The sequence below is a fragment of the Hyperolius riggenbachi genome, chromosome 1 (assembly GCF_040937935.1).
Source record: "Hyperolius riggenbachi isolate aHypRig1 chromosome 1, aHypRig1.pri, whole genome shotgun sequence".
Taxonomy (NCBI): domain Eukaryota; kingdom Metazoa; phylum Chordata; class Amphibia; order Anura; family Hyperoliidae; genus Hyperolius; species Hyperolius riggenbachi.
The window spans coordinates 110140083-110167646 of NC_090646.1; the positions used below are offsets into that span (position 1 = coordinate 110140083).

Sequence of the window (27564 nt, forward strand, 5' to 3'; positions counted from 1 at the left end):
CAAGGCGTCCACGGCCAGTGGCTATGGGAGGAATGTTAGCCACTGACGCTGCTGCTGCTGCTGCGGAACTGTGCATGGTGGCGCGCCCGCGGCCGCGGCTTGCCACAATGCTGCTCCCTCTCCTCCTGATTCCCTTGCTGCCCTTCCCCTTGCCCAAACCGCGCTGGCTGCCACTTCCAGACATCTTAAATGTTTTGGGCGTATAGACAAAAGTTTTGTAAAAGGGCGGGTGAAAAGTGGGGTACTTTAATGGAGTGGGTTGGTTGGTGAGGTGACTGAGTGAGTGTCCCCTAGTACAGTAAGTAAGTAGTAACAGTCAGGAAGTACAACTAGCAGTTACAATAATCAGTAGTAATCACAAGTAAATTTAGTGTGTGTACACTCAGACAGTGAGTGCACGCACGCAGGAGCTAGTAGCCTATGAACACAGTGACTGAGTGTCCTAGACTCCTAGTACAGTAAGAGTAAGTAGTAACAGTAAGTAGAACTAACTAATTACAATAATCAATCAGCGATCAGAAGGAAATGGAGTGTGGGTGTGTGTACACTCAGACAGTGAGTGCACGCACGCAGGAGCTAGTAGCCTATGAACACAGTGACTGAGTGTCCTAGACTCCTAGTACAGTAAGAGTAAGTAGTAACAGTAAGTAGAACTAACTAATTACAATAATCAATCAGCGATCAGAAGGAAATGGAGTGTGGGTGTGTGTACACTCAGACAGTGAGTGCACGCACGCAGGAGCTAGTAGCCTATGAACACAGTGACTGAGTGTCCTAGACTCCTAGTACAGTAAGAGTAAGTAGTAACAGTAAGTAGAACTAACTAATTACAATAATCAATCAGCGATCAGAAGGAAATGGAGTGTGGGTGTGTGTACACTCAGACAGTGAGTGCACGCATGCAGGAGCTAGTAGCCTATGAACACAGTGACTGAGTGTCCTAGACTCCTAGTACAGTAAGAGTAAGTAGTAACAGTAAGTAGAACTAACTAATTACGATAATCAATCAGCGATCAGAAGGAAATGGAGTGTGGGTGTGTGTACACTCAGACAGTGAGTGCACGCACGCAGGAGCTAGTAGCCTATGAACACAGTGACTGAGTGTCCTAGACTCCATGTACAGTAAGAGTAAGTAGTAACAGTAAGTACAACTAACTAATTACGATAATCAATCAGCGATCAGAAGGAAATGGAGTGTGGGTGTGTGTACACTCAGACAGTGAGTGCACGCACGCAGGAGCTAGTAGCCTATGAACACAGTGACTGAGTGTCCTAGACTCCTTGTACAGTAAGAGTAAGTAGTAACAGTAAGTAGAACTAACTAATTACAATAATCAATCAGCGATCAGAAGGAAATGGAGTGTGGGTGTGTGTACACTCAGACAGTGAGTGCACGCACGCAGGAGCTAGTAGCCTATGAACACAGTGACTGAGTGTGCTAGACTCCTAGTACAGTAAGAGTAAGTAGTAACAGTAAGTAGAACTAACTAATTACAATAATCAATCAGCGATCAGAAGGAAATGGAGTGTGGGTGTGTGTACACTCAGACAGTGAGTGCACGCACGCAGGAGCTAGTAGCCTATGAACACAGTGACTGAGTGTCCTAGACTCCTAGTACAGTAAGAGTAAGTAGTAACAGTAAGTAGAACTAACTAATTACAATAATCAATCAGCGATCAGAAGGAAATGGAGTGTGGGTGTGTGTACACTCAGACAGTGAGTGCACGCACGCAGGAGCTAGTAGCCTATGAACACAGTGACTGAGTGTCCTAGACTCCTAGTACAGTAAGAGTAAGTAGTAACAGTAAGTAGAACTAACTAATTACGATAATCAATCAGCGATCAGAAGGAAATGGAGTGTGGGTGTGTGTACACTCAGACAGTGAGTGCACGCACGCAGGAGCTAGTAGCCTATGAACACAGTGACTGAGTGTCCTAGACTCCTAGTACAGTAAGAGTAAGTAGTAACAGTAAGTAGAACTAACTAATTACAATAATCAATCAGCGATCAGAAGGAAATGGAGTGTGGGTGTGTGTACACTCAGACAGTGAGTGCACGCACGCAGGAGCTAGTAGCCTATGAACACAGTGACTGAGTGTCCTAGACTCCTAGTACAGTAAGAGTAAGTAGTAACAGTAAGTACAACTAACTAATTACGATAATCAATCAGCGATCAGAAGGAAATGGAGTGTGGGTGTGTGTACACTCAGACAGTGAGTGCACGCACGCAGGAGCTAGTAGCCTATGGACAGTGACTGAGTGTCCTAGACTCCTAGTACAGTAAGAGTAAGTAGTAACAGTAAGTAGAACTAACTAATTACAATAATCAATCAGCGATCAGAAGGAAATGGAGTGTGGGTGTGTGTACACTCAGACAGTGAGTGCACGCACGCAGGAGCTAGTAGCCTATGAACACAGTGACTGAGTGTCCTAGACTCCTAGTACAGTAAGAGTAAGTAGTAACAGTAAGTAGAACTAACTAATTACAATAATCAATCAGCGATCAGAAGGAAATGGAGTGTGGGTGTGTGTACACTCAGACAGTGAGTGCACGCACGCAGGAGCTAGTAGCCTATGGACAGTGACTGAGTGTCCTAGACTCCTAGTACAGTAAGAGTAAGTAGTAACAGTAAGTAGAACTAACTAATTACGATAATCAATCAGCGATCAGAAGGAAATAGAGTGTGTGTTGTGTGTGTACACTCAGACAGTGAGTGCAGTGCGCACACGCAGGAGCTAGTAGCCTATATGAACAGTGACAGTGAGTGTCCCTACGGGTACAGTAAGAGTAAGTAGTAAGTAAGTACAACTAACTAACAATAATCTATCAGTAATCAGAAGGAAATAGAGTGTGTGTACACACAGACAGTGAGTGAGTGCACACACGCAGGAGCTAGCTAGTAGCCTATAAACAGTGACAGTCAGTGAGTGTCCTACTCCTAGTACAGTATAACTACAATACTATTAGTAAAGGACAGCAGAAATACTGGTATAGATGAGAGAAATAAACAGAGGACAGCTGCCCACAGAGGCAAGGCCCCCCTGAGGCCTAAACCTGTAAGCTTGCAGCAGCTGCCTGTCTCTAATGTAACACACAAGCTACTAACTAAAATACAATGTCTATCTAACTAACAACAATATAGGTGTATATGGCAGGTGTAGGTGAGCAAAAACGCTAGGTAAATGATCACAATAGAGCACTTGCTAAGCCAAAGCACAAAGGAGCAACTCTCTCTCTGTACAAGTCTCAGGCAAGCATGGAGAAACGGAACATGGCGGCCGCTATTTATAGGGTAGGGGCTGGCCAGGGTCCCCCTCTGTGATTGGCTGCCGTCAGAGGGCCTGGGAGCCCTCTGATTGGCTCTAAGGACATCAATCTGGGCTATGACGCTATTCGAGCTCGGTACCGAGCTCGAATAGCGCCGAGTTGCTCGAATAGCTCGAATAGTGAATGGGCTATTCGAGTGTACTCGGATAGCCCATTCGAATAGCTCCAGCTATTCGGAGCTCGAATACCGAGCTCGAATAGCTGAAAAAGAGCTCGAATATTCGAGCTACTCGAATATTCGAGCTCTGCTGAGCACCACTGCCTGTCGGTTCTGTCAGATTTCTATTACCTACTGTAAGTGACAGCAACATAGCAGAAAAGTAATGTATAGCTCATTTTACTCTGGAAGAAACACTTCTTATTTGTACTCGTTAACATGTATTTTAAATTCTACAATTTTTTGCGATAGTGGTCCTTTAAGCAAGTACTAGGTTAATTTACATTTGTTTTAGTGAAAATATGCCAGAAGAAACAAAATGTATATATTGGTAAAAAGGAAATGAATTCATTAACAATGTGAATAGGCCTTGCCTGGATTTATATCACAGGAGGCTACAGACACAGATGTCTTGGCACCCTAAAGTTCACCCTCCTTGAATCTACAAACCCTCACCGAACCGCATCGCAAGTGTGCTGGCTGCCTAAACGTTCTCTTCTCCTTTGCTTCTTTTGCCTGTCAGAGGTAGCCACAGGTGCCTCAAAGTATTAGGTAGCTAGATATGCCCCTTTCTATCATCAGTCTTTTCTATCATCATCAGGTGCATGTTCGCAAATGCCTACCTTTGCTTTATGGTAAATCTAGCCTTGGAATAGGCAGATAATCATTGGCTGGGATTGTAAACCTGCTAACAGGAGACATCCTCCCCCCTCCCCTCCCCCCCCCCCCAACTAACTGAGCATGCAAGTTCAGGGTAATGTTCAGCCTTTATAGTATTTTTTTGCTCTACAACTTTGCCACTAGCTTCAGAGGATGCACTTTATAATGAAAACTAGCAATGAACATAATGTGCTAATTTAACGTCAAATTTCACAATTACACATAATAACAACTGATTTTGTGTAATCTATTCGTAAAGATGTGTATGTTGCACAAAATTACAAACGCAGCAGTCGTAAATAATTTTTCACATACAGGTAGTCCCCGGTTAACGAACGAGATAGGAACTGTAGGTTCGTTCTTAGCCTGAATGTATTCTTAAGTCGGAACATTGTGCCATCTCTGTCCCCTGTACCTCCTCTGTGTCTCCCGTGCCTCCAGTGTCCCCCTCTGTGTCACCTCTGCCCTCTGTACATGCTTATACAAGTTTAAAAGCCATTTTTTCTTTCAATTTTTTAAAACCGATTTTCTCAAAAAACTACAAGTCCAATTTGAAATTGTTTTTTTGACTTGTTCCCATGGAAACACAGTATCCATGCCATTTGTATCGGTAGGTCGTTCGTAAGTCGGGGACTACTTGTACATTACAAATTGGAATATGCTAGTTATGTTAGAAAGCATAGTGGGATCTAGTCAAAAAATGTAAAAAAAAAAAATTGTAGTTTTTTAGAAAATCAATAAAAAAATGTTTTTAAATTTTTTTAAGTGTGGTACACTTTTACATATATCATTTAATAAAACGTATGGTGTAGGGTTCCCCTCTAAAGCCTCTTTAACCCCTTGTCCCTCATGTAGACTGGAATAGAAAGCAATCAGAGAATTTTGTACTGTTTATCCCTTTGTCAGATCCCCTACACTTCACTTTTATTTCAAGGTTTTTATTTTTTTTGCCACATTTTTAGGTTTCAGCTGGGACAGAGTAAAGCACTTCCACTGTTAACTTGTTATGAACAACTTTGCTTTTCTATTTATGATGTTCACATGGCAGGGCATAGGAGCACATGTTGTCATTCTTTGGTCTTTCATCATCTTTGTCATTTTTTCACCTCACTTAACTTTAAAGCCCATCTTTAGTGAGTTACAGGTGTGCAACAGTCATTCTTGCTACTCTTGCTACTCTTGCTACTGGCTTAGTTTCAGATATTTACTTGGGACTGGAGCAGGTGTCCAATATTTAAACCTTGTTGGCTTCAGTTTAGCAAACAAATTAGAAAGTAGATGATGTAACGATGTTGCTGCTTACTCCTCCAATTACAGCCAAGGAAGAAGGCAATAGGCCACCAATCCCTCACTTAGGCATATTTATTTAATAGCAGAAGCCAGATGGTACAGTATTAATTGATGTGTTGCAAGCCCAAAATGAGCTCTTAATCATAACACATTGGGGTTTTGCTGTTCCAAAAAGGTACCTAACTAAGAACACAGTGGTTGTTGGTGATTACTGGATTCTCTTTCTGTTCATTGCAATTCCCCTTTAAGTAGGGTCTGCTACATCTTGACAGAGGTACCTTTGGCATCATACAGGATGTTTTTTGGCCCAGATCCGGGGTATTGGCTACGGCCATGAAGTGTGTAGTCATGGTTATCTTAAGCGAATGTCATCATTTGAGGTAAGTGAATATTTTACTGTCACAGAGTGTTTCATTACTCCCTTCAGAGGTTTAGAGGATCATGGACTAAACATTTTTGTGGGCCACACGACCTTAGATGACCACCTTATTAGATGATCCATTACCTAAATACGGTTTGTTTACCCAAATGTCTTTACAAGTGGATATTCAGAGGTAACCCCTAGGCCCCCCCCCCCCCCATGGAGAATTTTCTTCTATATTGCCCTATTCTTTTAGGCCACATTTCCATGGATATCTGAAATTTTCAACCTCCCTGCTGCTAGCCACGAGCTCCTTTTACCTGCAATTTTATGTAGCCGGATGGCAGTATTTGATAATGCCATGCGTGCCATCATTGATTCATGGTAGCAGATAACAGGTGGTGAATTCACTGCCCTCTGCCCCTGTAAAAATGGGGGCCTTCTTGTTAAAAAAAAGGTACCTAACTGAGGAGACATTGGTTACTGTGGGTCCTTAGCCCTTCTTTCTTGTCCTTTATTAAAACGGTCCTTTGAGCAGGGTCTACTGTATCTTAAAGTAGACCTGAGACAGGAGAAGAAAGTTGACTTTTACGTACCTAGGACTTCTTCTGCCCCCGTAACCTTTCAGATCCCTCTGTGTCCTCTGGGTCCCCTCCATTGTGCTGCTCTCAGCCCAATTAGTCTGCGACCTGACTGGCCCATGCACTATCCCGGTCCTGTTTACCGGTTGAGTATAGTTGAAACAGTAAAGCAAGTTCACATTACTCAGCCTTTTTAAAACCCAAACTATGAAGTCGCCAAATAATAGTTTTCTAGCTTTTTATTTTATTTTATTTTTTATTTACAGTTCAATTAAATTCTGTAGGCTGCTAAGTTTGCATGGTAAACACTTTTACGTAGCTCTTTTCATCATTTGCAGTAATTTATGTATGTACACAGTATGATGCATATTTATTGTAAGCTTTTCTTTTTTTTATCTTATCAGTACTTTGTGGATGCTGCTAATCCCAGCACAGCACAGAAGAAAACCGAGCACCTTTCTTTTTCTCACACTCTTGCTCTCGCTAAAGAAAACATTGCTTGTAATGCATTTTTTGCATCTACCAAACCCTCCTCTAATGAGGTTTGAGAATGCTATAAATAACACTAATGAGACTTTGTCTTCCTATGTAATATATTTCCTTGATATGTCTCACAACCCTCTATATTGTGTTCAAGACTAAAAGCCAAGGGAACATCTTGCTAACACTATAAAAAATAAATGACTTTGGAAATTCTGTGGCCGGGATTCAAGAAAAATTAAAAAGCAGAGTCATATTACCATTATTTTCTTCCCATAAATAACTGTAATACAAGAAAATGGACTTACATTACTAAGAGACCTGCTTGATTTACTGACTGCTGGTCTTTAACAGGTAGCCGGTCTTATTTGTGTAATGTATTCTAGAGAACCCATTGAGAAAACAGATAGTGCCGTGATTGGATGGTAGAGACCACAGCAACAGAAGAAGTACAACATAATGGTTCTTCGATGCTCCAGCCAAGAGCTTTCGAATATGAGAGGATTCAAGTCACAGGAGTGCACATAGTTCATCGTCTAAAGCAGGAAAATTGCTGTTTCATGGCACTCTGGTGCTTCTCCGAGCACCATTTCCAAGGTCTTTAGAGGCTAGTTCTATAATCTAAATAAATTCAGTGTTTTAGCTGTGTTCCCACTGGTTTCTTCAATATTTTTTTTCCTTTTCCAGTAAATTGATCACCAGCATCTCAACATAAGTGCAGGAAGGTTCTACTGGGACACGTAATTGTGGAAGATAATTGTTCTGTGCTCTTGTATATTTAAAAGCATTTGGCGGCAACACCTTATTCTAACAGCATATGAGCTGTGCAATGTTTATTTTTTTCCCCATAACGGCACATTGAAGTCTATGCCTGGCGGGCGGCGGCATGCTGATTTTGCATACACAATACAGAAGTATTAAAGGACATTTTAAATTGATTGCCAAGAGGGTGGACAGAGCACTGATGTACCGTAGGTTGCAGTGACAAGCACTGTGTGAGTCAGATATCTGTCCAACACAAAGGCTGTGGCACAGTAGCTACACTCTAGCTGTGGCATGCAGGAGAGATATGTGCAACTGAAATTAGAGTGCTTGCGGGTAGCGTGTCCAGTGCCTGATTTGTAATTTTACTGCCCAAGGCCACTATCACTAGCCACCTTCTAGTCAACAGCAACCCCTCCCCACATACACACACTTTTACTTGTCACAGAAATCAGTGTATTTAAGACCTTACTTGTGCTATTTGTAGACACCCGTCCCAATCACATGCAGACTCTGTGGGGGAAGCAAGGTGGCCACGCACAAGGTTTGGAAGAGTGTTTTCAGCAGAGTGCACAGACAGCATCGGCATTAGGAATATTGAGGTCAGGCGCTTGTCGCTGTGGTCTGCATCCTTGGCAATTTAACTACCTGAGTGTGCCAGCCTCCTTCCAGCCTCTTGCTTACTAGTGCACTAGGCCACGGCCTTTGTGGCCTTGCCAGAAATCCGGCCATGAGTGTATAATAGTTATTAGCAGCGGCAGAAGTCCATTAAAGTTGTTAAAATTTGAAAGCACATATATTGTTTAGTGTGAATTTTAGCCATTACTTTTGGTACTGTATTTTTGAATGTAAAACCCTGTTTTATAGCTGTGTTTTCCTCCAGCTGCCCACCTATCCATATAGATGCATTGGCTCAGTGGCTGCTCAGGAAATTAGATCTTGTAATCCCATTTCTTTTGAATTACAAGTGTGCTGCAGGCTGTACCAAGCTTCTACCTATATCTTGTGCATATATCTAAATATGGATGAGGTGGTTGGTGAATTGTGCAGCTAAAGAAACAAATGTGCAAACTGTTTCCATGCTCCATTTTTTTCAATGCTTCTGTTCACTTCAATCACATTTTCTACTGTATTGCTGGGGAATGTAGCCCAGCTTCATTTTTTTTTGTTTTTACTTTGGAGGTCAAATGTTCTCACTTGATTGACCTACCAAGTAGCAGTATCAGTTGATTGCTATCAGAATTGTTCACTAAATAATGGGTTTAGTTGGCTTTTCAGTAACATTAGGAAAAACTGTACCCAAGACAATATTGTATTACGGTACCTATAATCTCTATACCATGCCCTTTACATCCATAAATGTGTAATGGACTAATTTGTAAAATTTCTTTGAAATTTGTAATTCTGCTAGTATTATGTGATGGAATTCTGTTGTTGAAACTTACATCCTAAATGTATAACAAATTTATAGCATTGCTTGGTAAGAATGAATGTGTGAATCTTGCATCCGGCCACTAGAGGGAAGCAGTCACAATTTACTGCCCACCCAGCATGAACTTTTACAATACACTACATGCGCCTTGTCTCCTCCACACAGACTGACACAATAAAACTATACTTGAACTGAATGCCCTTTTTCAAGGAAAACAATTGGCTGATAAAATATTTACTAGTTGGCAAAGTTATCAAAATACATTTAAAGCAATCGTAGTCAGCCAGAGAAATACTGCTAGACAGTCTGAAGAGGTAAAAATATCATTCCAATAAAACTTTAGAAAGAGTAATTGTACTTTTGTGATTTATCTGTAAACGGGCGTATTTGTTTTTGCAGCTGAACAACTTTTTTTGTAAATTGAGAAATGTCTCTTAAAATCTTTAACTGCATTCCCCTGTGTAACTATGCCTGTGTAACTATGCCTGTGTAACTATGCCTGTGTAACTATGCCACTGCTCTTCAAGCTGGTGCTTTGCATTTTTATTTCCACAATCATAACTTTTAACTATTAAAGCGGACCTAAAACTCAGAACTTTCTCTCTGCTCTAAAAGAAAAGCAACAACATAATAACCTTTAAAGAAAATAATTTCTTTGTTATAGCTGATACAAATCCTGAAATTAATCTGCAGTGTGTCTACTTCCTGCTTTCATGGAAGCAGGCGTATTGTTAACATCATGTACTTTCAAATGAGCCTATCTCCCTTCTTTGCCATGGCAGTCAGGTGACACCGGGAGAGATCAAATTACACTGGTGATTAGTCACAGATGAGGGGAAATTAAACAGGCTAAACTCTCTAAATACATACAGGGTGTATTTCTCTATATTTTCCCTGTCGTGTGCAAGAGTTCAGGACCACTTTAAAGTAAACCAGAGATGTCACATTCTAAAGCTTTGATGCTTACATGGGGCTTTCGATAGCCCCATAAGCTCGTCTGAGTCCCATGCCATCCTCCCGCGGTCTGCCATTCAGTCGCGATCAGCCCCAGTAACTGGCTCAGTCACGTCAGTCTGGGTCTAGTGCACATGCGCAGAAGGTCCGCACATATGCAGGAGACCCAGTCAGACTGGGCTCTCATCCAGAGCCCTTAACCAGTACACCATCCAGCTAAAGGTATGTAGATATCAAAGCAGAGACCATGTATTGTTGGTGTTTTGTGTCAGTTTTGTCGTACTGCATATTTATCAGTTAGATCATTAAATACTGCAAGGTCTGCATTATACATTTTTTTGCCTTAGACCACCTGAATAGCATTTACGTTTTTTTGTGAGGTGTATTTCTCTTCTCAACACCCGAATTGTGTAAAGTTACCACCCTATGTAGCTACAGTACATTTTTCTACACAAAATAGCATGCTTCTTTCCCTGATTTGAACTTTGACAATATATGCTGCTTTCTACTAGGAAAGTGTGGCATGACTCATACAATTAAAAACATGTTACCCAAATCCTTATCAACTATATAGTCAACTTACCTGCCTTTGACCAGATGACTTATAATCATCTAAGTTAGGGCTATTTCACACTGGACACTTTGGTAGCCTTTTGCTGATCGCCAGCGATCAGCAAAAAAGCAGTTTTCTCACTGTACAGGAAAGTGATTTAGCAGCGATTGCGTTTTGTGATTCTATAACATTGAAATGCAATCGCTCCAAAATCGCTCCAAAAATGCTGCATGCACCATTAGCAAATCGATAATCGCTGGCAATCGCTACAGTGTGAACGCTACCATTGACTTGCATTAGCAGAAGCATTTTGCTGATCGCCAGTGATCAGCACATCGCTGAAAAATCGCCCAGTGTGAACTAGGCATAATAGTCATCTGTGTGATCATCACAGTATTTCATGGCAGCTAGTACTGGAAGCAGGCTTTTCGAATAAATACAGTATCCATGAACACGCCACGTATGTTTTCATCCACACACAATGCAAGCTGTTGTACATATTGTGGGTTCTTGTTGTGTACATTTGCTTTTTTTGGCCATTGTCACTTAAAGATCCTCACCCCTCAAAAAATGCACACTTTTTTATGAACAATTGTCCTATTTTCATTGAAAACATAAAATATATATATAAAAAATATTAAGTACTGATATACCTAGTAATAATAATTTCACCTATACAACATCAGCAAATCATCATTTTGTTTTGCATTACTTATATTACACACCCCGCTGCCAAATGTAATACTCACTGAAGAATGTATAGAGAGTGGCCCTCAAAGTGTTACAATGAAAATCCTCTGTACGATGACTACTGCGGCATTCCTGCCCCTAGATCAAGTATTTGTGAGTAACATTAGAGTTAGTATAGCTTAGTAGGGTGTATAAAGCTGGCACTGCTTTCAGTGGTTGCCCTGTCTACTAAGCTGAGCTTTGGAATAATAGGTGATTTAAAGTATTTAGAGTTTATACATTGTTTATTGAGTGATTTTGATCTATATCAAATCACTGCTGCATGTCTCATCCGTAGCTATTGACAACCAAAACAGGACATGCCACAGTCCTTATACACATATACATCAAGCATTAGAATAATCTCATGTGATGGAGCAGAGAGGTCTGTACATGCAGATATACACCCAGTGTAACAAGTTACAAGTTCTTTACTGAAGAAAAACATGCAGAGATAAAACATAAACCACTATCAGGAAATGTGGCTTACTTAGAACAGAGAGGAACACAGAGAGAATACAGAAAATCCCTATACCACAATACCATAGAGATCTTTGCAGGACTTTACATTTTAGAGTGACATCTTGTGGTTGCTTTACTATACTGCCGTTTAGGTAATTCTGTGCATTACAAGGGGATAGTGACCTCCTGACTACTATTGATAAGATTACTTGGACAATATGTTGGCAGTCATATATGCATCCTATATCGTTTTTTAGCTAAATAAGATACCAAAGCGCATGGGTCTATGCAAGATTATGAAGGATATAGCAGTATGCAAAAAAATAAGATATGCAATTGTTCTTTTGGTTACAGGAATAACTGTAACATAATCACATTAGATTTCTCAGAACTGCCCTGCTCAGAAAAGAAGACTGCCCTTCCATGCAGGTATGTGAAGTACATCAAGGCTGGTCTCAGCTCCACCCCTGCATGTTTGTAGATCTGAACAGAATGTGATGATGTCATCGGATTACCCAACCCCAATACATTTCAAATACATATATTTTTAACTGGTAAACAAGTATTGATACATCGATTTTTTTTTCAAATGTGGTATCCTGAAGATCAGCTTCAAGTAAACCCTGAATGCAATATTGTAAAAATCAAAGTACTGCAGCACATGTAATCATTTTTGAGCATTCATTATTTAAAGCACACTAAGCTCTTACCATTTTAAATCAGCAAAATATATATTTAGAACCCACATTCAGTCCATTATCTCAAAGGGTCAATCCACCTAAAGCTGGTATGTTGATTTTAGTGTAGGGAAACATAATAACAATAACAACAATAATGCATTGTATCATTTACCAGATTTTTATTACCACTTAAGTAACCCAGCTAACATGTTCTTGGTCCCTAAGTTCCTTGACCCTTTCAAACTCAGTCTATCCTGCAGATTTATATTAATCTTACTTAATACAGAGTACAGCAGGGGACATTAGAGTGATAATCCAAGCAGAGTAAAGTCGAGGTGTGATGTCAACCAGAGAGGTCTCACAGCCACAGACAGTTTGCTTACACTCTCTCTCACCCCCAGTGGTTTTGTAAATTAAGATCTGCGGGTGTATTTAGGAATGCAATGTAGAAAGCAGAGTAGATAGGCAGCTTCAATATTTTAAAGTCAATATTTTACAACCCAAAATTATTGTCTTTATCATCCTCTCATGATGGCCTTGTCTACAGCAGCCAATCATAAATCACCTCTTAGCTAAAAGGATCGTAATAATGATGAATTCAATTGGCTGCTGTTTCCACATCCTTATTGCACTTCATCCTGCAAAATGATTAGTTTCACTTACACCACACCAAACCATTTCAAACACATAAAAATACCAATGCTGTCACAAGTTCATTATTAAGGGTACACTTATAGTTAAAAAAAATGCTGTCACCTCTAAAAGGAGATATGGGTACAGAACAAGGAGGCAGTTGATTTAGGTGCAATGCTGTGCCTATCGTTTCGTCACCAGTGCTGCATGCCTGGTTTGGCCACCTGAAGTTTCAGCCGTGCTCCTTACAAGTTAGTAAAAAAAATGGTAATTCAGCCTCCAGCAATAGCCAGTAGTGGTGCTCATCACAAGCTCGTGATCATGAGTCATTTTTTGATCACAAATGCCGATCCCGAATGCACTCGTGATTGCACTCGCTACCTGACTCATGATCACGAGTTACTCATGATCACTAGTCGGGATTCGTGATTAAAACCCTGCTGACTTTAACGGTTAATAGAAAAGCCCCCTTACATGCTAGAAACAGCATATTTACCAGGTATGTTAAGAAGAGAAATTTCAAAAAGACCTTATAGTTTTTGAGAAAATTCATTTTAGAGTTTAAAAGAAAAAAAATATACATTTAAATGCGGTAAATTACAGTTAATGTTTTTACCGCATTTAAAGAAACTCTGAAGCGAGAATAAATCTCGCTTCAGAGCTCATAGTTAGCAGGGGCACGTGTGCCCCTGCTAAACCGCCGCTATCGCGCCACTAAATGGGGATCCCTTCACCCCCAAACCCACCCCCGCAATAGTTGGTCGTAGACTTGGTCGTTCCTGGAGGCAGGGCTAACGGCTGCAGCCCTGCATCCAGTCGCGTCTATCAGACGTGCATCGCCGCCTCTCCCCCGCCCTCTCAGTGAAGGAAGACTGAGAGGGGCGGGGGAGAGGTGGAGATATGCGCTGACAGACGCGCGTGGGGCAGGGCTGCGGCGGTTAGCCCTGCCCCAACCAGGAAGCGCTCCCCCGCTGCACCGAGGGGATTTGGGGGTGAAGGGACCCCCGTTAAGCCGCGGGATGGCAGCGTTTTAGCAGGGGCACACAAGCCCCTGCTATCTATGAGGTCTGAAGCAAGATTTATTCTCGCTTCAGACTCTCTTTAAATGTATAATTTTTTCCTTTGAAAGGTTAACATAGATTTTCTCAAAAACAATAAGGTCTTTTAAAAAAAAGTTCATTCGTGATTACATGCAGTTATTCGACTCAAAACCGCACTCGAGGCGGATATCTGTTTCTATTTGTGATCATGATCATGAGTCAATGCGTAAGTTGGCGGAGTCGAATTCGTGATCACTCCAATTAGTGATTGGGGGTATCCGAGCATCACTGATAGCCAGTGTCCGAATTACATGTCTCTTAGAGTTGCTTCAACTCAGAGGGGGAATAGTAATCAGTGCAGGCCCAGAGTTTATGCAGGAGCAGGGTGAGACAAATGGCCCACGCTGATAATGAATGGGCTCGCAAACCAGTCCAAGAATTTACTGAAGTCAGGTAAAAAAAAAAAAAAGATCAACAAAGTGATCCAATTCACTTTCTGTATTTTTTTTTTATTTCTTTATTTTTATTTTTTTGTAATTTGCAACCAGCTATGAAAAGTAGCGCATTGCCCCTTTTAATGTAGTGATCTCATACATTTAGAGTTGCTTAGAGTTTAGAGTTGCTTAAAATTAGCAAGAGCAGGAGATGGACAGTCCACAATGCAAACTGGGGCTCTATTTATCTAGATCTATGCTGGAACCTATTCTTGTACAACAAATGTGAAGTGGTAACAAAGCTATACTGTATACGGAACCACTAGGTTATTGGCCTAAAACAATACATTTAAACTAAAATTTCAGTTTTAAGCACACTGACTTTTTAAACGCTGCAATTCTCCCAAACAAATGCAAGCTTGGTTCCTATCAAGTCTAACATTGGGCCCCAGTCCTTGTGGGCCAAAGGCAAATGCTCAAGTGGTTGCAAAAATGTATATGGGTGGAATAACGTGCATAAGCTTTGTTAAAGACAAATCTTATTCACAATATAAGTATTATAATACAAGTATATATAAGTATTTTTAAAGCAAAGAAACAACCACGGAATGCCATACCAAAACAACCACAACACATCCGCAAAGAAAACAAATTAAGTGACTGAAAAATAGAGTCATGGCAAAACAATGCCGAGTTACCTTGGAGGAGATACCCACGGTGTAGCTATCCATCCCATATGAGATCTACAAATAAAGAAAAAAAAGATATTGATCTTGAAGAACAATTGATCACGAGCGCAAACCCATCATTCATCATAAGAACAAGTTTTAACAACAACAAAGCAAAACATGTTCGGAATATCCATCAAAGTAAAAAAGAATTCAAGCAATTTGACTTTTCGATACCTTGCTTTTTTTATCGCAATCCAAATACACCCACTATTAAAACGGCAAATGTGAATTTGTGTGACGCTGATGGGAGGCATTGTGCTATGCTGAACAATGTTTCCATTGTGGCTTATTTAAATATTTATATTCTAACATGCAGGTAAAACTCAAACCCTTTTTGACAAGCTGTCTTGTTGTAGCGTGTAGGTGGTTTCTGTTGTTATAGTTCCTTATTATTAGCTAATAATCTGCTCCGAGAAAGAAAAGCACACCGTTCTACTGAATATATAACTGAACTTTTAACCTAATATTACTGTCGCAAAGCTGTAAGTGTTTTCATGAAATCCACTTTTAAAATAAGAAATTGTGACATTTCCTGCATTATAACACCTTTTTTAAAGACTTCCTTAACAGCTATAGCAATTTATGGCTGGCTGTGGACAATATAAACTAGTGGTCAACTGGCAGTATAACTTAATGGTCATGTAACTACATTTTCTGGCCAGCTCTGTGGCTGTAAATAGATCATTCATTATATTTGACAGCACAGGACAGTAATGTATTGGATGAATTGGCTTGACCTGTCTGTAAGATGAAGTTAAGGTGGAAGAGTTTTGTTTAAGGTGCACTTAGAGGTTCGTATTAAAGTGCATGACAATGTAAGGGGGGGGGGGGGGGGGTATTAATGTAAAAAAAAAATACTCACCTAGCCAAGGCAATCTTTATTCCAGGTGTCATCTTATTGCTGCAACCAGGGAAGCAGCTGTTTATCCAGGATCTCTATACCCCCAGCACACACCATTCCTAATGATGTAGATGGTACGACCTCCCTACTTCTACTACATGATGCACTCACTTTCCACCCGGTTGGTACTGAGTCCAGGACAGAATTCCTGGAACAGTGGCATGTCAAGCTGTTCCCTATCAGGCCTTGTGTATGACGTCATTGCATGTGCATGTGCATTACAAGGGGGAGCCCAAGGTAGAGAAGGGACCACAAACTCCTGCCCACACAAGAGGCCAGGAGGATGGGGATACCTTGACTGACATCTTGGCTGGATATATGACTGGATAAATCTCACCCCACTACCAATCACCTAAGGCTCACAACTTTTTGGATAAAATCCAAACTGGGGGAAGTAAAATGATAGAGTGAACACATACAAAACAGAACAGCTTATCATTATCTGGATGATGGGCTCCTGTGTTTTCTGGCATCTCTCCATCACATTGCATGGAGATAGCTAGCCTCTATTGCATTCCTACTTTTTATATCCTCCCCCAGCCTGATCCAAGGTGTAAAGTCTGTGCTCTGGGAATAGAAATTACACATTTTTTCACACTTTCTATTCCTTTAGATTGATGAGGGGTGTCCGGTCAATGAAATTTGGATGACAAACCTCAGGAATCGGGAGAGGAAAAAGGAAACAGAAAATACCAGGACCGTCAGCTAGTGTAGTATTTCCAGGCAATGAAATAATAATGTGTGGAAAAAAATACGACTTACAAACCTCGGTTGCTATTAGGCAACCACAGTGTTAGGCAAGTAGAGAATTCCATCTCTACAGATTGGGTATCCTCTTCAGGATAGGTTGGGTCACACTCCAGAAAAATGACCACTGGATAGTTATCAGAGGGGACACCCTGGGGGGGTGGGGTAGGGGAAAATCTGTACACGAAATGGAAGGATGCATCTCAATGTAGTATGCAATGATTAAACCTGAGTACGGAGAGATGTTATCACAGGTAGGAGGTTTAAATATTATAATTTTATTAGACACAGGAAAAAATTACGTGTTTTGTGGGACCTGCCTGCTTCATCGGGTCTGCAGTACAGTCAGAGCCGGATTAAGGCTAAATGGGGCCCTAAGCAAAGTAACTGATTTCCCCCCCCATATTAGAATGGGAAGATGCAGCTGCTGTGTGCACAGTAACATGCCGGACACACCGGTGCAGCCGCTCTACTGGGTGCTATGGGCAACAGCCCGCTTTCCTCTGCGGGTGCACAATGCACGGAATAGCAGCGCCAACATGCAGAGGGAGAGATGAATGGCTGGGATGTTGTCACTCGGGGCACCCATGTAAAGAGGGTGCCAGATATCACAGCAGCAGCACTTTCCCCCTGCATCTCCAGCCTGGCAATAACAGAAAGCTCTGGACACCGCCAACCCGGAAGCCCCCTAGACAGAATTACATACCCCCCCCCCACCACCACCGAACAACCAATTTCCTCCCAAACTAGACAGCCACATCCGCCATGCAGCCTCCACCCCCGGGAATACGATAGTCCTGCAGAGAAGGGCAGCCACAGTGGGGGAAAATTACAGCACCAGATGACTCGCATTCACATATTGTGATCCAAGCAATAGAGGTCCCGTCATCTGGAGCCCATCTGTCTCCACTAGAGTGCCACTGCTCTGTTACTACAACAACAACAACAAATAACATTTGTAAAGCGCTTTTCTCCCGTGGGACTCAAAGCGCATAAGCATGGCTCCGACCATCGTGGTACAGGGGAAGAATTTTATAAATCTGGAAATGCCAGGCTAAACAGGTGGCTTTTCAGTCTGGATTTGAATAGCTCCAGGGATGGTGCTGTCTTTACTGGGTGTGGTAGGGAGTTCCAAAGAGTAGGGGCAGCATGACAGAAGGCTCTGTCTCCAGATTTTTTGAGGTGCACTCTGGGAGTGACCAAGTTTATAGAACTTGCTGATCTGAGGTTGTGAGAGGTGTGGTGCAGCTTCAGCAAGTCCTTCATGTATCCAGGGCCCAGATTGTGCAGGGATTTGAATGTCAGCAGTCCAATCTTGAAGAGTATTCTCCATTCTACTGGTAGCCAGTGCAGTGAGCGAAGGATCGGTGTAATGTGACAGTGGCGAGGCTGGTTTGTTAGCAATCTGGCAGCAGCATTCTGCACTAATTGCAGGCGACGCAAGTCTTTTTTGGGGAGGCCAGCATAAAGGGCATTGCAGTAGTCCAGCCGTGATGTGATGAAGGCGTGGACTAGGGTTTGAAGATCCTCTGGGGGAATCAGATGTTTAATCTTTGCAATGTTCTTCAGATGAAAGAAGGAAGATTTAACTACAGATGAAATTTGGTTTCTGAAACTCAATTCCCCATCGATTAGTACGCCAAGGCTGCGCACAAGGTTGGAGCTGTTTATGTCTGAATTCCCAATCCTGATTGGTGTTGCTTTAGGATAGAGCTGTTTTGATGGCGAGTGCTGGCTTTGGACAAACAGGACCTCAGTTTTGTCAGCATTCAGTTTCAACCAGTTATCATTCATCCATGCCTGAAGCTCAGCTAAGCAAGAGTTTATTTTTGGGGTAGGGTCTGTTCCACCAGGTTTGAAGGACAGGTATAGCTGTGTGTCATCGGCGTAGCAGTGGTACGTCAGGCCATGTCGTTGGATAAGTGTACCGAGTGGCAACATGTAGATTGCAAACAGCAGAGGGGATAGGATTGATCCTTGTGGCACTCCGAATTGTAGAGGTGCAGGTTTGGACATTATAGGTCCTAGGGATACTCTCTGTGTTCTGTCAGTCAGGAATGATCTGAACCACTGGAGGACTGATCCACTGATGCCACAGTACTCCTGCAGTCTGTTAAGCAGGATTTCATGGTCAACTGTATCCAAAGCAGCTGAGAGATCCAACAGGATTAGGATGGAGCATTCCCCTCTGTCCCTTGCCATGAGCAGATCGTTGCAGACTTGGATTACTACTACTATTACTACTTAAAGGGAACCTTAACTGAACGGGGGGTAAAGAGTTTCACTTACCTGGGGCTATTACCAGCCCCCTGCAGCAGTCCTGTGCCCTCGGCGCCGCTCTGGAATCCTCTGGTCCCCCGCTGTCACTTAGTTTCGTTTTTGACGACTCACCAGTCGCTGGCCGCCATGCGTATTATTGGACGCATTCACCAACGCAATTAGCGCTATTGCGGACCGCAACGCGTACAAAAATACGCGTTGCCGCATTCTGCACGCGTAGATATGCGGTCCGCAATAGCGCTATTTGCATTGGTGAATGCGTCCAATAATACGCATGGCGGCTGGCGACTGGTGAGTCTTCAAAAACGAAACTAAGTGACAGCGGGGGACCAGAGGATTCCAGAGCGGCGCCGAGGGCACAGGACTGCTGCAGGGGGCTGGTAATAGCCCCAGGTAAGTGAAACTCTTTACCCCCCGTTCAGTTAAGGTTCCCTTTAATACTTCCTGTCTGATCTGAGAATCAGGAAGTTCAGAGCAAGCGGTGGCACCGTAGAGGAGACAGATGGGTTTTGGATGATGGTACCTCTATCGCTTGTATCACGGATAGGTGAGTGGACGTTTGTCATCTGCTGCTATCATTCCTGCCCGCTGCAGCTGTGGTTCTCTGTGGGAAGGAAGGGAGGAGTGGGCAGCAGCAGAGCGCACAGTAGCAAGAGAGGGACCCAGGAGGAGAGCCCGGCTCTGAAGACAGTCAGCAGTGGGCGTCAGCCTTTGACAGGATGGCGAGGGCTGGATTATGTTCTGAAGGGGCCCCTTTGACTATGAATGGGGGCCCCAAGCGACTACTTCTGTTGCCTGGTCAGTAATCTGGCCCTGAGTACAGTGTCTTATACAAGGACTGGGGGCGCCATGGCGGGAAGTCTGTGCTCTGGGAATAGAAATTGCTAATTTTTCACACTTCCTATTCCTTTAGATTGAAAGATCACAATAGCAGGGCTCCCTCATCCTTGGAATGCATTATTCATTTTGTGTCTTGAAATTTGTAGTACATTGTATTTATTATGTTACATTTACATCACTGTAATTTCCATTCCATTTCCATTCCTGTATAATTGATGTACACCCTTATCTATATTATTAAGTACCTCATGTTTGTTTCTTACTTTGTACAGCACCAAAGAATATGTTAGTGCTTTATAAATCAAAAATAATAATTCTATTTTAAATTGTATCCAGCTTGGAATTGGGCCATTCAAAACTAGCATCATAATCAGGTAAGGTGACAACAATGTGTAGTTAATAAATTGAAAATCTAGCAATGGAGATACGTGTGGTTGAATAAATATCAAAGTGAGATGTGTTGTGGTGGGCTGGGGCAGAATAAATAAAAAATAAATAAAAAAGCATTGTCAGTAAACAGATTGATAAAATAGCAGCATATAACTTTATACCCACTACAAATGCTACAATTGGTAACTTTATATGATTTATACTTTTATTAGTGCAGAACATGCTGAGCCTGCTGCACAGCATATTCCGTACTTTAGGAAGTTCCTTCTCTGCAGTAACTGAGGCGATAGCATGCACTGATCATTCTCACATTAACTGTACTGGACTATGCACAAGGATACCACATAGTTACTGAACATTTGTAAATTTGCCCCAATGACAGGTACAAAATTATTTATTTATTTTGGGCAGGGGAGAAAAGAGAACTGCCAGCATTGAGTTGTCAAAGCTTTCCCTCAATTTCACTTCCAGGACAACCAGAGTTCAGTACAAGGCTGTGGAAGGTCATAGACATACGGACATTCCAGGGACAGGAAGTGAGGTAATGCTACTCTATAGAGACACAATAGGAGAAAGAGATGCCCAGAAACAGGGATGGTCATAGTCAGCCAACTTCGCTACACTGGAACTACGAGTAGTTCTACGCAATTATGCTTCGCAATCTACGTTTTCGAAATCAAAACATTTGCTACATTTTGTAGACTACGCATTAAAATATGAAAGCTTTGTGTAGTGCGAAGCGTAGTGTATGCGGCCACTTATGCCATTATGTGGAAGAATTTCCGCATTAATCCGCTAAATATGCGCATATGTGAACTAATATATGCGTACATTCCACCTTCCAATGCGAAATTGTATACGTATAGAAGGGCAATAATATTTCTGCGCATGCGCAATTACAAACAATGACGCGGTTAACGCACGCGTAGTTGACTTCGCCATACATACGTCATCTATGCGTAGCAGACGAATATACGAACAGTGGTACTACGACTATGCGTAAATACGTAAGCATAGTTTTTAAACTTCGCCTACTAACTATGATGCGTAGTTGCGGACTACGATGCGTAGATTCGCACTGGCATAGTTTACGAGCAACCCTGAACAGAAAGGATAAAATGCAATACAAAGAATTGTAAATGGGAGGTGGCTTATCTCAAATATGACACAGATATAGGAAAAGAAAATAAGTTTATTTGCAACGCATTTCATGAGCAAGTACAGCTCACTTCATCTGGCCAAATATCAGAGTTGCTAAATCAAAAAAGCCTGGCATTGAGTGCGCACTCAGTAGAGATACAAACAAGAGGGTAAAAAAAATCAAAGAGGTTCTGCCCCTTTCCAAAGCTAAAATGATTTTTTTCCCCTGGAGTGGAGATTTAAGTCTTATATACACACTTAATTCCTACATGGTTGGTTCTGCTCTGTAATATCTACAAATCCTACAACCTAACAAAAAAGCACGCCGGGAAGCTACATAATAATGTATGGATTGCCTGGATAAATGTCCTCATGGTTTTACGCCCAGCTATATAATCCCATAATGTACACTGCAGCCATTTATAGAAATTCCTCAGCCCTGTGTACATTAGGAGCTCTTTTTTTATATGGACATTATTATACTTTATGCATGACTGTAAATATAACTAACTCTGACTTTCCAGTGTATGGCTCTTTAGGTTACAGCTAAATATAGAAATACTACGGCCTAGCGTTTTAATAAAACCACACAATCCCCCAGCTGCGGAGCGCCATGAACATGTCTCTTTATGTAGCGGAATAACATTTATATTGATAACAAACATAGGGTTCCGTCAGCCCCGCATTACTTATTATGCGCCACAATTTATTTTAGCGTGCAGATTCCCAGGTTCCATCTGCTTGAATCTTTCAGCCGCTATCTCGGATTCCAGCCGTCAAAAGGTAAGGACTATATTAAACCAAAACTATCATCAATTTCGGATTTCCCGGCTATAACTCAAAGCAAATGTATGATCACGGGGAGAGAAAAAAAATTGCTGTTCTTGTAAAAACTATTGCAGCCTGAATTTACAGCAGATTTCCCAAGCAGCCCTGTCCCTTTCATCTGTAGATCATCATACACCCGGAGCATCCTGCGTGTAATAAATAAACAGTCAGAGATACCAGCTAGGAGGTGTATAGACACTGCTGCATCTGGCTCCCAGCCACTACAAAGTCCCCGGCACACTCACTAAAGCCTCCTTTGATTTTGCTAATGGAAACTGTATTAAAACTCGAGTATGCGAGAACAAAAACGAACTACAAAGAACAATGAATCCTGCTTGCCTGTGAAGTTTTAATCCTAAAGGATGCAAAACATTATTATACAAGACAGTCTGTTTGTAGTGATTTCCCCCCCCCCCCCTGTTTGTGTAAACGTTATATTTGAGCTTGGAGGTGGAATGCTGCTGAAAATACTGCCGAGCTGTCCTAAATTCTCTTAAGTGGATTGGACTTATAGAATTATTTTACAGAGAGGATGCTAGAAATCCCGGATCCCTAAGGTACCGGGAGGCATCAGTTAGTTATCATTGGCAGCTAGGTGATTCACTGGAACAAAGACTGACAGAGAATCTTAATAGACTTGTTTCTCTGTATCTGTGTCTAGCAGTGATGGAGCACTCTACTGTACCACGTTATTCATTCACATGTATACTCAAGGCCGGAGTTAAATGTAAGGGGGGGGGAAAGAGCGGCGTTGAAATAAAAAAAAAAGTACTGTGTCCCGTATTTCCCCGTCGGTGTGGTCTGAGGAAGAGCATCAAATCATTATTATAATAACTGATTTATATAGCGCCCTCGTCATCCATGCTGATGTGCAAAGGAAAAATCAAACAAGGAAACATAGTACGGATTTGGTAGTCAACACAAATGTGACAGTGACTAATACGTATAATTGAAAAAGAGGGGTGAGGAAATTTGGGTGCCAGGGCATAGCCAATAGTAAAATATCAGTAAATGTTACAGATATTTTATTACAGCTAAACTAAAACCTATTCTCAAAGAGCACCCGCCCTCCTCCGATGCCTAAACATGCCCTCTGCCGGTATACATATGTACGCGTTGCGGCTGAGTTGGGCACAGGGCGAGCCGAATGACAGCTCTTCTTGCTGCTGCAAAAACCCCTGGTGATGATAAATACTATTACACCTCTAAGTTGTCACAACTTGGAGGGAGATGTAATTCGGGATTCGGCAACTGCATTTGGAGCCCCGAATTACCCTTACGCGCCCCGTACAGCATTACATTGCGGCTATGGGGCATCTAGTTTCAGTGTTCGTGTGCCAAAACAACCTGCTTCACTCAGCCGATGCTTAAAGCGGATCCGAGATGAAAAACTAACTATAACAAGTAACTTGTCTATATATCTTATCTAAAGTTTAGATAGTTTACACAGCAAATATAGCTGCAAACAGCTTTAATAGAAAATTATTATATCTTCCTGTGATACAATGACAGCAGCCATGTTGTTTGTAAACATTACACAGAGGCAGGCTTATCTGTATCTTGGTCACTAAGCCTGTGAAAAAAACCTAATCCCCCCTCGTCCCTCCTCCCCTCTGCCTCTGAAAGCAATGGCTAGTAACACCTCCTCCTTCTCCTGCCCAGACTGAGCTCCCATGAGCCATTGCTGCTGCCAAGGCTCTCTGAAAACCTGTGGGCGTAGTTTATTTAGTTTATAGGGAATTAGAGTATTAAAACAAAAACAAAAAAGTATTTGGCTTGAGGAATGCCCTATAAACAATAGGAAAGGAACACAATTATGCAATGAGTAAAAGTTCACCTCAGATACACTTTAACCCTAACCTTGCCTGCTTACCTAACCTTAAAACTCCCTACCTGATGCCTACCCTTAAACCATCACCCCTTGTCTAACCTTAAAATGCTGGTGCCTAACCTTAAAGTGCCTAACCGTAAAGCACCCCCCAAGCCTATCTTCACATCCTCCTCACTTCCTGATGCCTAACCTTAACAGACTTTTGTTTCACAAACTCGAGCAATGATCACCATGATTGGCTCACAGTGATCATGATGCAGAAGCCGATGACGTAAGCTCTTGAATGAGATACGGAGTTGTTTAGTACGCCAGGGTTGAACTCTAACAGAAGGTAGCTTACTCCTTTGAAAGTGTTAGAGGGGAATGTCCTCTGTCCTCGATGTAAGTTTTACTCTTTTCTATTAAAGTTTGAGGGTGCTAATGGATTTAGTAGTCTGACAGCCATTACTCTCGGGCTTCCTGGTCACTCAGTTGTCATAAGAGTTGTCAATCTGAGGTTTGTTTACTTATAGACCCACCCTAAAGGTTAGGATAATATTGAAGACATAAGCTAGCACTAAATAGCGCTGGGCAGTGAGCTGGACTGCAGTGACTCTTCCTTTCACAACAGACATTACAGTGAGTGACACAAATGACATCACTAAGGGCTCCATGGACATCTCTCTAAAACCCTCAGGCCGGTTTCACACTGGAAACCAATGGTAGAGGTGTGATTGGATTATCGCATTGCTAAAAATAGGCTTTGGGGATTTCCGCATTAATACGCGGTAATCCCCCTTCTGGCTGAAAGATAAATAGGAAGAGAGACTCTCTAGAGATCACTTCCTGTGGTTGAAAAAAGAAATATGCGGAAGTGTATAAACAAAATACACTTGCGCGCACGTGGGCCACAACGTGAAAATGGTTGAATAAACCTGCATTGCCATAGACTAACGTGACTTCCAGTCCGTTGCACGTCACCACGCATGTTACCCGTCAACGCATGGATAGTCAGATACAATACTTCCGGCCTATTGCATAGTGTGGAAGGCCCATGGACTTTCATAGCCCTAGCATCACCCTGCGGTAAAAAAGTGTAACCCACTGCAATAAAAATGTCTCAGTGTGAAAGTGACCTAAACTGGGACTTCTTGATTCTGATTAAGGTAAGAGTCAATGATCAATGGAAATCATCATTTTCGATCATTCTTAGCAAGCATACGAGATTATTACAATGCAATCACTATCACAAAGAATGCTTTCACTTGTAGTGGACCTGAGAGTTTAATATTTCAGTTCTTTTTCATTTTTTTTTTCAATGTAGTGAAGGCAGAAAACAATTAGCCGCCTTTATTCCACATATTAAAATCAATCAGAGAGCATTATGAGAGACATGCAGCTGTAATTTGCATGCATCTCCAGCCTCCTGAAAAAACCCAGAGGAACTTTAATGATAACGAACAATTAGTGACAGCAGTTATAATGTAATAGAATGTCAATAACTGCGGCTGGCTCAATGAGTGGCTTTTAACAAGAAAACCATTTGAACGTTCCCTCTCCCTTATCAATTATAACAAATAATATAAACAGTCAACATTTTCTCGGAAACCTCTTAGAAATGAAAGAATTTCGCCTAGTTCAAAGGATTATTAAAAAATAAATAAGAAAAAAGTAATTTGAGAGTAATAGATGAATACCCATTGCTGTCACCGCCAATTAAGTTTAAAACTTAGTCATTTTTGGATCTAAAATAAATACTCTACCCTTTATTTGTCGCTGTGAATATTTGTCATTTACAGTTAGTGGTTTGTAGTGATAGGCACAAATTTCACATAATGGTAATTTTGCATTGTAATTCGCAATTACGATGCAAACTCATAATGCAATATTTCGGGAGAAATCGTAATTAATTTTGTAAACGTAATAAGGAATCGTAATTTCACATAATTTTTGAGTAATTTCATGCTGACTTTAGGGGTTAATACATGCTATCATCACCAAAATTGCTATATATGTTTAAGGGAACAGTGAAAATACGTCAAAAGGGACATTTTCAAAAGGACCTTGCACAATTTAAAATAATTGATTTTGAAAATTTAAAGGAAAAATGGTTTTTAAACTGTCATTTTTTTTTGTTTAAAAATCATTTTTCCTTTGCAATTTTAAAATCTATTTTCTCAAAAACGCCAAGGTCTTTTTGAAAAATTATTTTTTTACTTATTCCCACTACTCCTTTTAACATACCTGGTGATAACATGTATGAACGACATGCTAATAAGAGGAACTTCAGTGAAAATAACGTCATGAAAAAAGGTGCTTAATTTTTATAGTAATTATTTATAAATGATTTAGCCAGTGTTTGCCCATTGTAAAATCTTTCCTCTCCCTGATTTACATTCTGACATTTATCACATGGCGACATTTTTACTGCTGACAGGTGATGTCAGTGGAAGGAGATGCTGCTTGCTTTTTTGACAGTTGGAAACAGAAGTTATTTCCCACAATGCAACAAGGCTCCCACAGAGTGATATCTACTTACCTGAAGGTTCTTCTATCTCCCTGTAATCTTTCAGGTCTCTTGGTGCCCTCTGAGTTTTCTCCATTGTGCTGTTTCCCCCTCTCAAAGATCTGCAACTGGAACTCCAGTTGTAGCTACAGCACATGCGCAATCCCATCCGCATGCCTCTTCAATCACGCTCCCGTGGTCAGAACATTCTGCACATATGCAAGTCTTTACGAACTGCATATGCACACAACGCTCCCAGGCAGTTATGAGAGCGCAATCAAGGAGGTATGCAAGTGGGACTGCACATGCACAGGAGCTGCATCTGGTGTTCCAGTCACAGATCCTTTGGAGGGGCTAGTGGCACAATGGATGGGACCCAGAGGACACCGGAAGACCTGATAGATTATGGGGGGCAAAAAGAAGTCCAGGTAATTAAAAAAGTACTTTTTTGTTCCAATTCAGGTGTGCTTTAAGCCAAATCAGGTCGCTCTTCTACCTGCCAGAAAGCTGAGGCTGCAGTGAGTAGAGTACTGGCTCTACAAAACTGGACAGCTGACGGATTGGAGAAACACACTTCGATCTAATGAATCTCAACGTTTGTTCATGAGTTGGAATTCATTGGTTTAACCTGCTTTTGACAATAGTTCAGTCTTATAGTGGTGAAACGGAGAGGAATTTTAAACACTTCCAACATACTGTGCATTCTTGAAGAATGGAGGCTCTGTTAAGGGTGAAGGAAAGCCCTAGCCAGTATTATTGTAGTGATCCTAATAAAGTACTCAGTGGGTGCTGAAGAAGAAGTGAAAATGCAAGGCTACCTCAATACGGGGTGGTACTATCAAACGTCCCAAAG

At 41.6% G+C, this 27564-nt stretch overlaps 1 long non-coding RNA gene across 1 annotated transcript in view; it reads right to left on the reverse strand.

Moving 5' to 3' along the window:
* Positions 1 to 15234: 15234 nt before the first annotated feature.
* Positions 15235 to 27564, reverse strand: part of LOC137545981 (uncharacterized) — a 126365-nt gene continuing 114035 nt past the window's right edge. Inside the window, exon 3 of the long non-coding RNA XR_011026141.1 lies at positions 15235 to 15281. This is a non-coding gene — a long non-coding RNA (uncharacterized lncRNA). The remainder of the gene's footprint in view (positions 15282 to 27564) is intronic.